Consider the following 9,053-nt stretch of genomic DNA (forward strand, 5'->3'; position numbering starts at 1 on the left):
AATGGCAATAAATTAAGTATTAATCATAGATAATCATAACGAATAGGTAATCTGTTACGATTTAGATCTGTTACAAAGATAAAATCATGGAATCTTACATTGACATTTACTTATTAGAGTAAACAACATATATTAACCGCGGCTGCATAAATAAATAGCATACAATTACGCAAATTATTATGAAAGGAAAAAAAATAATTACTTGAAAGAATCGATATGTTCAGTAATATTTCAGATATTGGAAAAATACGATCAACCTTGAGTACTCGAAATTGATTTACTCATAAATAATCTACTGCATACATATTTTCTGACAAGTTGTTTAGTAACGTTATGCTGGGAAATACAAACAGGTATTAAGTCGAAAATTGTTACACGTTTGAATCTCCCCGCAGGGTTTTCCCACTTGGGGAATTCAAATAGTAATTCCCCGTATCACACCAAGTGGAACATTTTCATTATTCATTTGTAATGTTTGCATCTTGCTAATTTCTATGTCGATTTCTATCACAATGAGGATACGAAAAATTTATAAATATGCTTACCAGAAAATATTATTTGCATTCTTATTTACGTCGAGATTCCAACCAACAAATTTTATTGAAGCATAAAGTGAAACTTTTAACTTAGATATTTTATTATCAGCAGTGATAGTTAATTTTACTTGCGTGCTTTCAAACTCTACGGTTTTTGTCTATTGATAGACAGCAGTCACGTATGGTTTAATTTTAGATATAGCTTTAGACATGAGGAAGCAAATACTACTGCATTCAAATTTAGAATGACGCCGATAAAATTAGAGTCTCGTGTTCTTTATTTTCTAACGCTACTCTTTTAAGGGAAATTTAGCACTATCAGCTTCATTAATATAAATTTAGTGTAATGTTAAAATTGTTATGAAAATACATCTAATTCTTCGTGCGTTAATATTAGCATTACTAATACGAGTAATATATAAATTTTTTTCCTCTGAGTAGAAAACAATTGTACCGTTATCAATTTTGTTATTGTTCTATTTAGTGACAATAAATGAATTAAAATTGAAATTGATCATTTACTTTAATCTTTGGATTTTTCTTAATAAATGTTTTCAGTGTCGTTAGTAAATACAAGTGGCTCCAATGTTCATTACGTAAGTTCTCACTTTACTCCCAGTTGCAATTAATACAGAGATAACTACGAGTTCCTACCTGCGACGCTTGTGACGTAATTCACAGTCAAGAATTTCGCACATGATATCGTACATTGTCTGCATATTCTATAGTCGTAAGAATTACAGTTCGTAAGCAACAGATACAATATAACATTAAAACGGACAATTCGTTTTCATCGTATAATTTTTGTTTCACTTATGAGAAGAGAATGTTAATCGAATCCAATTATATAATGCAGCATTACTCAATTGCGCAATGTATGCACATACGTGGATAGATAATCAACGTAAAAAAAGAGGAGGTTAAATAAACACGTCATAAAGACTTTTCACATGACTTCCTTTCTTCTTATTTCAGATTAAAGAAAATCATGTAAAATGTACACTCACTTCCTATAGTTTCACTTCTATTTAACTTTAATTATAAATAACTTAATTTTCTTGGAGTGAATAATCGTATAGTTTTATTATACAAAATCTGAAACATTCATAAAAATTCGACGTTTTGACTGGATATGCTCCCTAATTCGAATACTCGAGGTCCTACCGTTCCACGTGAATCGAGGAAGGAAGGGTAAAGTAGGGTTGTCGAGCAACTGGTCGATGAGAAAAAATGGTGGAAGGGCAATGAACACTTACAAGAAATTTGTTCTGACGTTCGTCGAGAAAGGCGTATGCCTGGGTCACATGGAAGCGATATACCGCGCGGCATACGCCCGCGCACTAATTTCAATGCAAATAAAGGTCGCCCACGAGAGAGCGCAGACGCCCCACTCTCACACGATTCTGTACACGTTCGTAACCACATATCTACATACTAGCGCGGAGGAGGCACTTATGTGTACGTTGGTACCAATACCGATGGCAAGCTAGACCGATACACGCGACGACCGCCTTGTTCTCCGCGATCTCTCACGGCGGCAGTTCGTCCCTAGCATCGTCCACAACTCGGACAAGCGTGCTCTTTCCAAAATTTTCCCGCGTGAAAACCGCGCGTTTTACGTAGCGTTACGTGTCGCGATCAGTGCCGCCTTATCGTTACGTTTACGAGAGATATTATTCGTGAGATGCGTCGGAAAGCAAAGTCGCCGACCATTTAACCGGCTTAGTGTGTCGTTCGCGCTTCTGGCACCGTTATACCGTCCTTGAAAAGATACCAGCTTCGCAAGAAGCATCGTGACGCCGACCGAGAAGCCGCAGTACGCGCGCAATCGTCAAGATTCCATCGAGTTCGATCCGATCGATTCTTCGGTTACGAGCAAAGGACATCCACGGTGATCGTGGCACGCTGATTCGTCGCTTCTGCTAGATTCCACAGGACGCGATCTAGTCAACTTTCGAGAGGATCAGGTATGTTCTCGTTGAGGTTAAACTATACACGGAAGAGTATTCTTTCTGTTCTTCGTTGCTCGTCTTCTAATGCGCAGTAAACTAGACGATACTTGTTATCTACTTAGAAAACGCAATTTCATGTTTCTCGTATCGGTTATCTTGAAGGAAGATTATTGTCGATATACTCGCTATAACTTGAAAGTATGATTTTGATGACCAAACATTTAATTTTGAAATGGAATTTGATTGTAGAACAAGCGAAGTAGGTGTCTAGTTATTATACACTGTGGAACATTACTATAACACTATCCATATCTTTAAGTGATTCGGAGTTTTTAGTAGAACTGAAAGAAGATCAATCGTGAGAGCTGAAAGAATATGATAAATAATGCGTCTTATATTAATATACAGTGGATGTAGAATGTATTCGTACACCGATCAATTTCCCAGAAAACTTTTGTGTGAAATTGTAGTTTATTAACTTCTTTTGTGTAATCAATGATATTTTACATATTCTCGGAAGTCTCTAAGACAGATATAGTCCAAACAACATTTACTAGTTAAGTATAGAAGCAATAAGTATTTATACGATTCTTATGACGAACCATTTACAGTAGAGTTTGTAACGTAAACACATTATTGCTGCGTACGAATTAGAAAACATCATATTTCCAGTAAGGTACTTTTAAACAGTAGTGCGAATATTTATTGCTTCAACATTTCTATCGATTGATTGCTTTTTTCTTGTTAATTTCGCAACTTACATAAATAACTATTTTTTTTTTGTAATCTATCTAATCTAGAGATTTCCGAGAATATGTAAAATGTCATTGTTTATAAAAAATAAGTTAATACGGTACAATTTGACATAGTTTTTTTGGAAATTGATCGGTGTACGAATACTTTCTACACCCACTGTATCTGAAGTTGCATTTGAAAAAGTTCGATATATTTAAAAATATTGATGGCGCTATAGTTATGCTCTGTAATGTATGCCTGGAACACGTGTGTATATATTACTACACCTTTGAAATTAGAGGGAGAGAGGGATCAATAAATATACCAATATATTTAATTGCCCATTTCAATATATTATGAAAAAACTTTAAAGCAATATCATTGTTATTAGTGGAGGAATTTCAAAAAGAAGTTCAAAGTGTACAGGTCAAATTGATCGAATTGTTAGCACTAATTCAATTGATTATGACGATGATTTCCACTTATTGAACGTTCACTTTTTATTACATTCACACTCTTTTGCGCTACAAACAGCTCTTCGCTGTTGCTGTATGTTGTATAAATATCACACCTTCGTCTACTGTACAATTATACTTTAACGAATATTTTTGTTTATTTTGTCTCACTGAATTCATTATTCTGTCTGCGTAAACATTATACGTACCTTAACATAACAAAACGGTAGATAAATATTTCTGTTTAAATTACAGTTACAATTAATTAATTGAGAAGATAGAGAAGTACACTTATAATCTGCTAGAAGAAAAGTAATAAATGAAATTTGTTGGCTGTTCAACTTCGTGTATAGATACATTGTAATGGCCATTTGGTAGAACTTTAATAATTTAACGTAACGATATGACGTGTAAACATTCTTACTTAAATTAGAGTTATAAATGATTGAATGTAAAGGTACATAATTCATTTCGACACGTAATAAATCGAACCAATTGGTAACGCTAAATCTTTTCTAGCATGCAGTTCATTTTCGAGCCAAAGTTTTACGCGTTATTTTCATACCGATACGGGTTTAGAAACGTGGAATAGGTCCAAAACAATAAACACGTAATAGACATGAATAGCTCGGTACTCCGTTATTAGATTTCCCGAATTTCAAAAGTAACACCATCGTTGGTGCAGCTATGTAATCATTATTCATACACTGGACAACGCAGCTACATCGGTATGAAGATATTATGTAAGGAAAAATCCTTGACAGCCGACCGCAAATAACCTCAACTCGCCTCCTCGTTCGGTGTGTCATATATTGCAAAATCGAAGTTATCAGGACAGGCATCGGAAGAATAAGGTTCGCCTTGGTAAACCATCTCACTTACCAGGAAATGAGTTATCGATCTGACAATAAAACCGCGGCATAATTTTGTGCGGACAGGCATCACGAATGATTTCCATCGTAATCCGTGGCATAACACATTGAGCGCGTTGAGAGGTTGGGACGTTTAGAATATGTAAATGTGTGACGGGAACTGTTTCGTTGCATAATTTAACGACATTGTAAATTTAATTTTGATCGCAACCATTTTATGCTAAGAGAGTTTGTCGGTGTTCAAAGTTCAAAATGAAAATTCATTTTTTGAGAAGGAATGTCTCTCGGGTCAAAAGGATGCTAATATTTGGGACTTTTTCTAAAGATACTGAGGATCCAATGTAAAGCTTGCATATGCATATTACAAAAACATGCGTTGTGGAATATTTCTGCTTGTTTTCATAAAAAGATATCGGTTTATTTAGAAAACATAACAGTCTTTATGGTGGGGTTAATTTCTCTAATCCTAATGGTCACATCTCAATAAGATTAGAAATTCTTGCAACTAGACGAACGTCTCTATGGGTGTACATAGGAATTTTTTAATTTTTTAAATTCGATATATGTATTCATAAAATATTCAGTCTCCAGAAAATTCAGAAAATATCTTGGATTTTGTAAACCGTCATATTTACGCTTTCAGTTAAGATGTTATAAATAAACGAATCTCCAAGTTGCGAATTCAATGTACGAGCTCTTGTACCGTACTCTACTCGTGCTTGATCCCTGTGATGATGTCAAGCAAACAATAGTATCGTGAAAGTGTCATTTATTATGGTAATAAAAACGACCTCGATAGCAATTTTAAGAATGATAGTACAATTAAGGCCGGAATTTGATATTTTTGCGTGTTAGTACATCTCTACATCTGTCTGTCAAAAACATAATTTTAAATCTTGCTTATTTTTTTTGTTAAGATTCCACAATAGAATTCTGTTTAAAACTTTAATAGTTGTCTATTTTGCATATTGTTAATAAATGCCACATATAAGCGTTCCCATGACTTCTCGAAACTGGCACATAAACGGGATTGCTGATATTGATAGAAATTCTTGCGAAGGTCAACGCCAAGACTGAAATCGATAAGTAGAACCCAACGCAAAGTCACGTCATTTGGATGCGCTTGGCAGCTTTAGCTTCACTTTTAGTGCTGAAACAACAATATTGTGAACAGTGTTGTTGGTTTACTAATATAACGGTTTACCTCATACATACATACATCCGTTTCTCAAGGAAGGTAAGAAACCTTCGGCATATTTCATATAATATCTATACAGCCATACTTGTAACCTAACCTTTGAGTAGCTATATAAGTAAGTTGAGTTTACGGAACGAAAAACATAGTCGTCATTATAAAATAGAACCTATGTGATAGGCTATTCTTTTTTATTCTACAAATAACAAAAAACAAATTCTTTATTTTCTATTCGATATTCGAAATTCGTATTTACACCGAGCATATACGAGTTCTTCTCTGATATTCTTCTTCGATCTGTGTTTCAATTTCATGCATATAATACTAAAGGGAGAATTATATGTATTAATTTATCTTTTTGTAAAGTCTATTTACGATTACAACACAATCTGGTTGCATCGTAAAAACTACAATTTTATCTATGCAGAGGAATTCGCGAGCTTTGAAGTGGCTATCTCTGATAATGAAAAATTCAACGATGCACACTCCTAGATACGAAACAACTATAGATACACATTCTAAGTATCGCGCGCAGACAAATCATGTGGTATATTTTCCACGGTCGATACAGAAGAATCAGTCAATCGGTAAAGAAGTTCACTATACTACGAACCACGTATACTATCGTGTATGCTAATGTGCGTACCTTCTGGCGTGGTATTTAACTCACTATTTCTACGTAGGCGTACGAGCGGGTTAATCATGCCTTCTACAGATGTCTCCATGCATGCGATTAATCGCTAGATTTCCAACTATTCGAATTGCTAGTTACGCATGAAACTTTGTTAATTTTTATTTTTATAATTGTTTATGCAGTTACACTTAATAATTTCTGATATTTAAAGGAAATTAATTTTAGAGATTTTATGCAACTTAAATAGAAAATCTAACTTGCTTCTAAAAATGATATTTACTGTAATTGAAGATGTATCGTGTGATTAATGAAATAAATTAATTTTAAATTTTGTAATATTTATATTCGGATCTTTTCCTGATTGTATACCCAATTGCGTTCACAGATAAAAAGTTTGACAAGCACGCGTAAAGTAATGTTTGTTATTTATTCAGTTCCCACATAACAATGTGTACATTATGATTTTAAATTGCAAATCAACTTGTAAAGGTAGTAAGTGTTGAAAATAACATTGAGTGATAAGCAAAATTTTAATATGAAATCAGAAGCAATGAAAAAGATGTTAATTAAGACTAGGAATATGTGTAAGCGTAATACACGATAATAATAAATTCAATTGAAAATTCTACTTAAATGCATGTCCTGTGTTTCACCACAATCGCAACAATGAGGCATGGATACCGCAGGATACCGAGGTAACAGGATAACAGTATACCAAATGATACTGAGCGACGAAATTCAAGCGAGTATTCGTATTTTATTCACGGAGATGTAATGTGAGAAATAAAGCAGGACATTAAAGAAACTAACCGTCGCATAAACTTGTGCGACAAGTTTCGTTCACACGACACTGACAACCTCTGGTCAGGTTCAATCTGAAATTAAACACACTTAATTTAAAATGCTCAAGAGTTCTGCCCAGATTCGAATATACTTTGATAAATATATAACAATAAGTCACTCTTTCATGCATAAAACACTGTTATTTTTGTAACGAGTTAAGTAATATAAGAGTCTTTAAATGTATTTTTCAGTAAACAAAATATTCCCCAAAATTGTTTTAATTACAATATCTTTGGTATCGATTAGACAATGCAAGGCTTCGAACACAATTTTACCATTCTCGATTTTTAGCTTACAATTATGGCATAGATTCATCCCCTAAAGCGATACTCACCTGTAGAGCCACCCCCACAGGACAACCGCCTGAAGAATCATGGTACACCTTAGCATTAGCAAAGTACACCTGGAGATGAACATCCCATATATTACGATAATAGTTTTTGTTTTCGGAAACCGTGGCTCACTTTAGCAAACATGCACTTTGAAAGTGATCCAGGATTGGTAACACTACTCATTGGTTTAAACAAAAAAATGTCCACATTCACGGCAGAATGCATTGCTATTAAAACAGCTCTACAAACAGCTAATAATTACTCCAACGAACACGTATTTATCTATTCGGATTGTTTGAGTGCTTTACAAGCCTTAGCCAAACGTTTCATTAATGGGAAGTCTAATCCATACACATGTGACATCCTGAAGATTATCGAGTCAGGCTGTAATAGTAGGAGAAATCTTTATTTCTACTGGATTCCTGCTCACAATGGAATACTGTACAACGAAAAAGTGGATTTCCTGGATAAACGCGCTACTGAAATTGAAATCTCGAATAGCTTTCCAGTCCTATACACTGACTTCACGCAGTTCTTCAGAGAACAAGCTAAGATTAAGAACAAAAAGCAAATGCTGGATGATGGAGAATTTAAAGGAGCGAAGTACTTCAAATTCTTTTACAGTCCTTCTTCGAGGCCCTGGTTCGCGCACAAGGGTTATGCTAGGGAATTTGTTACTTGGGTAAACAGATGTCGTTCGAACCATTATCATCTGGCCGCTTCTCTTTTTAGAATTAAACTTGTCGATAACCCGAGCTGTCAGTATGGTTGTTCGGAGCAGGATCTCAATCGCGTAGTATGGCAATGTCGAATCCTTAATTGCAATAGGAATAACATGATTCGTAATCTTTGTAAAATCGGATTTTATCCGCCTCATACAACAGATGTTTTCCTCAGCAAACCAATGATTCAACCCTTATTAATTATATTCAAGTTTCTATTAATTGTATTCAAGTTTATACAAAGTTTCTCAGGAATGAGCATATTGCTAATAATCACGTAAGGGGTTCAATAGCGTAATAAATAAAAAAAAAAAAAAACACTACTCATCCCTTGACTAGGAACCAGATTTATAGATTTTGGTTGTCACGAATAAATACAAGGAACAACTGTGAGATACCCTGATCGTGGAAAGTAAGTCCGAATACCGTAGCGTCCTCGCGTTAACATAACGAATCAAACGACCGACAGTCATGGTCAGCAGGCCAAGGTCAGCGGTTTCTGTCGCTGTCAATTGTAAGGAGAGAGACAGACCCGAAAGGCACACGAACGCAGGCCACGCGTCGCGTATACGCATATGCTCTTATGGCACGTGTATGCACAGAGGGGCACGGTCAACTGACGCATACACATTCACCCGCGCACATGAGTATTCGCGGCCTTAAACTTTTCGCACGCACGATTCCTTCGTGTGTCACTGACCACACGTTGCTCCAGTGCACACGAGCACTTGCGCTCACGTGTGCGAGACTGTTCCTCCGCGCTTGTGTCGCGAGTGA

General features: G+C 35.3%; 1 long non-coding RNA gene across 1 annotated transcript; it reads left to right on the forward strand.

Annotated features, from left to right (window-relative positions):
• Window positions 1-2,365: 2,365 nt before the first annotated feature.
• Window positions 2,366-7,573, forward strand: LOC128875068 (uncharacterized). The gene is made up of 3 exons (XR_008456754.1): window positions 2,366-2,503; window positions 6,173-6,332; window positions 6,429-7,573. It is a non-coding gene; the product is annotated as an uncharacterized LOC128875068 (long non-coding RNA).
• Window positions 7,574-9,053: the final 1,480 nt, after the last annotated feature.

Source organism: Hylaeus volcanicus, chromosome 1 (assembly GCF_026283585.1).
Source record: "Hylaeus volcanicus isolate JK05 chromosome 1, UHH_iyHylVolc1.0_haploid, whole genome shotgun sequence".
NCBI lineage: Eukaryota > Metazoa > Arthropoda > Insecta > Hymenoptera > Colletidae > Hylaeus > Hylaeus volcanicus.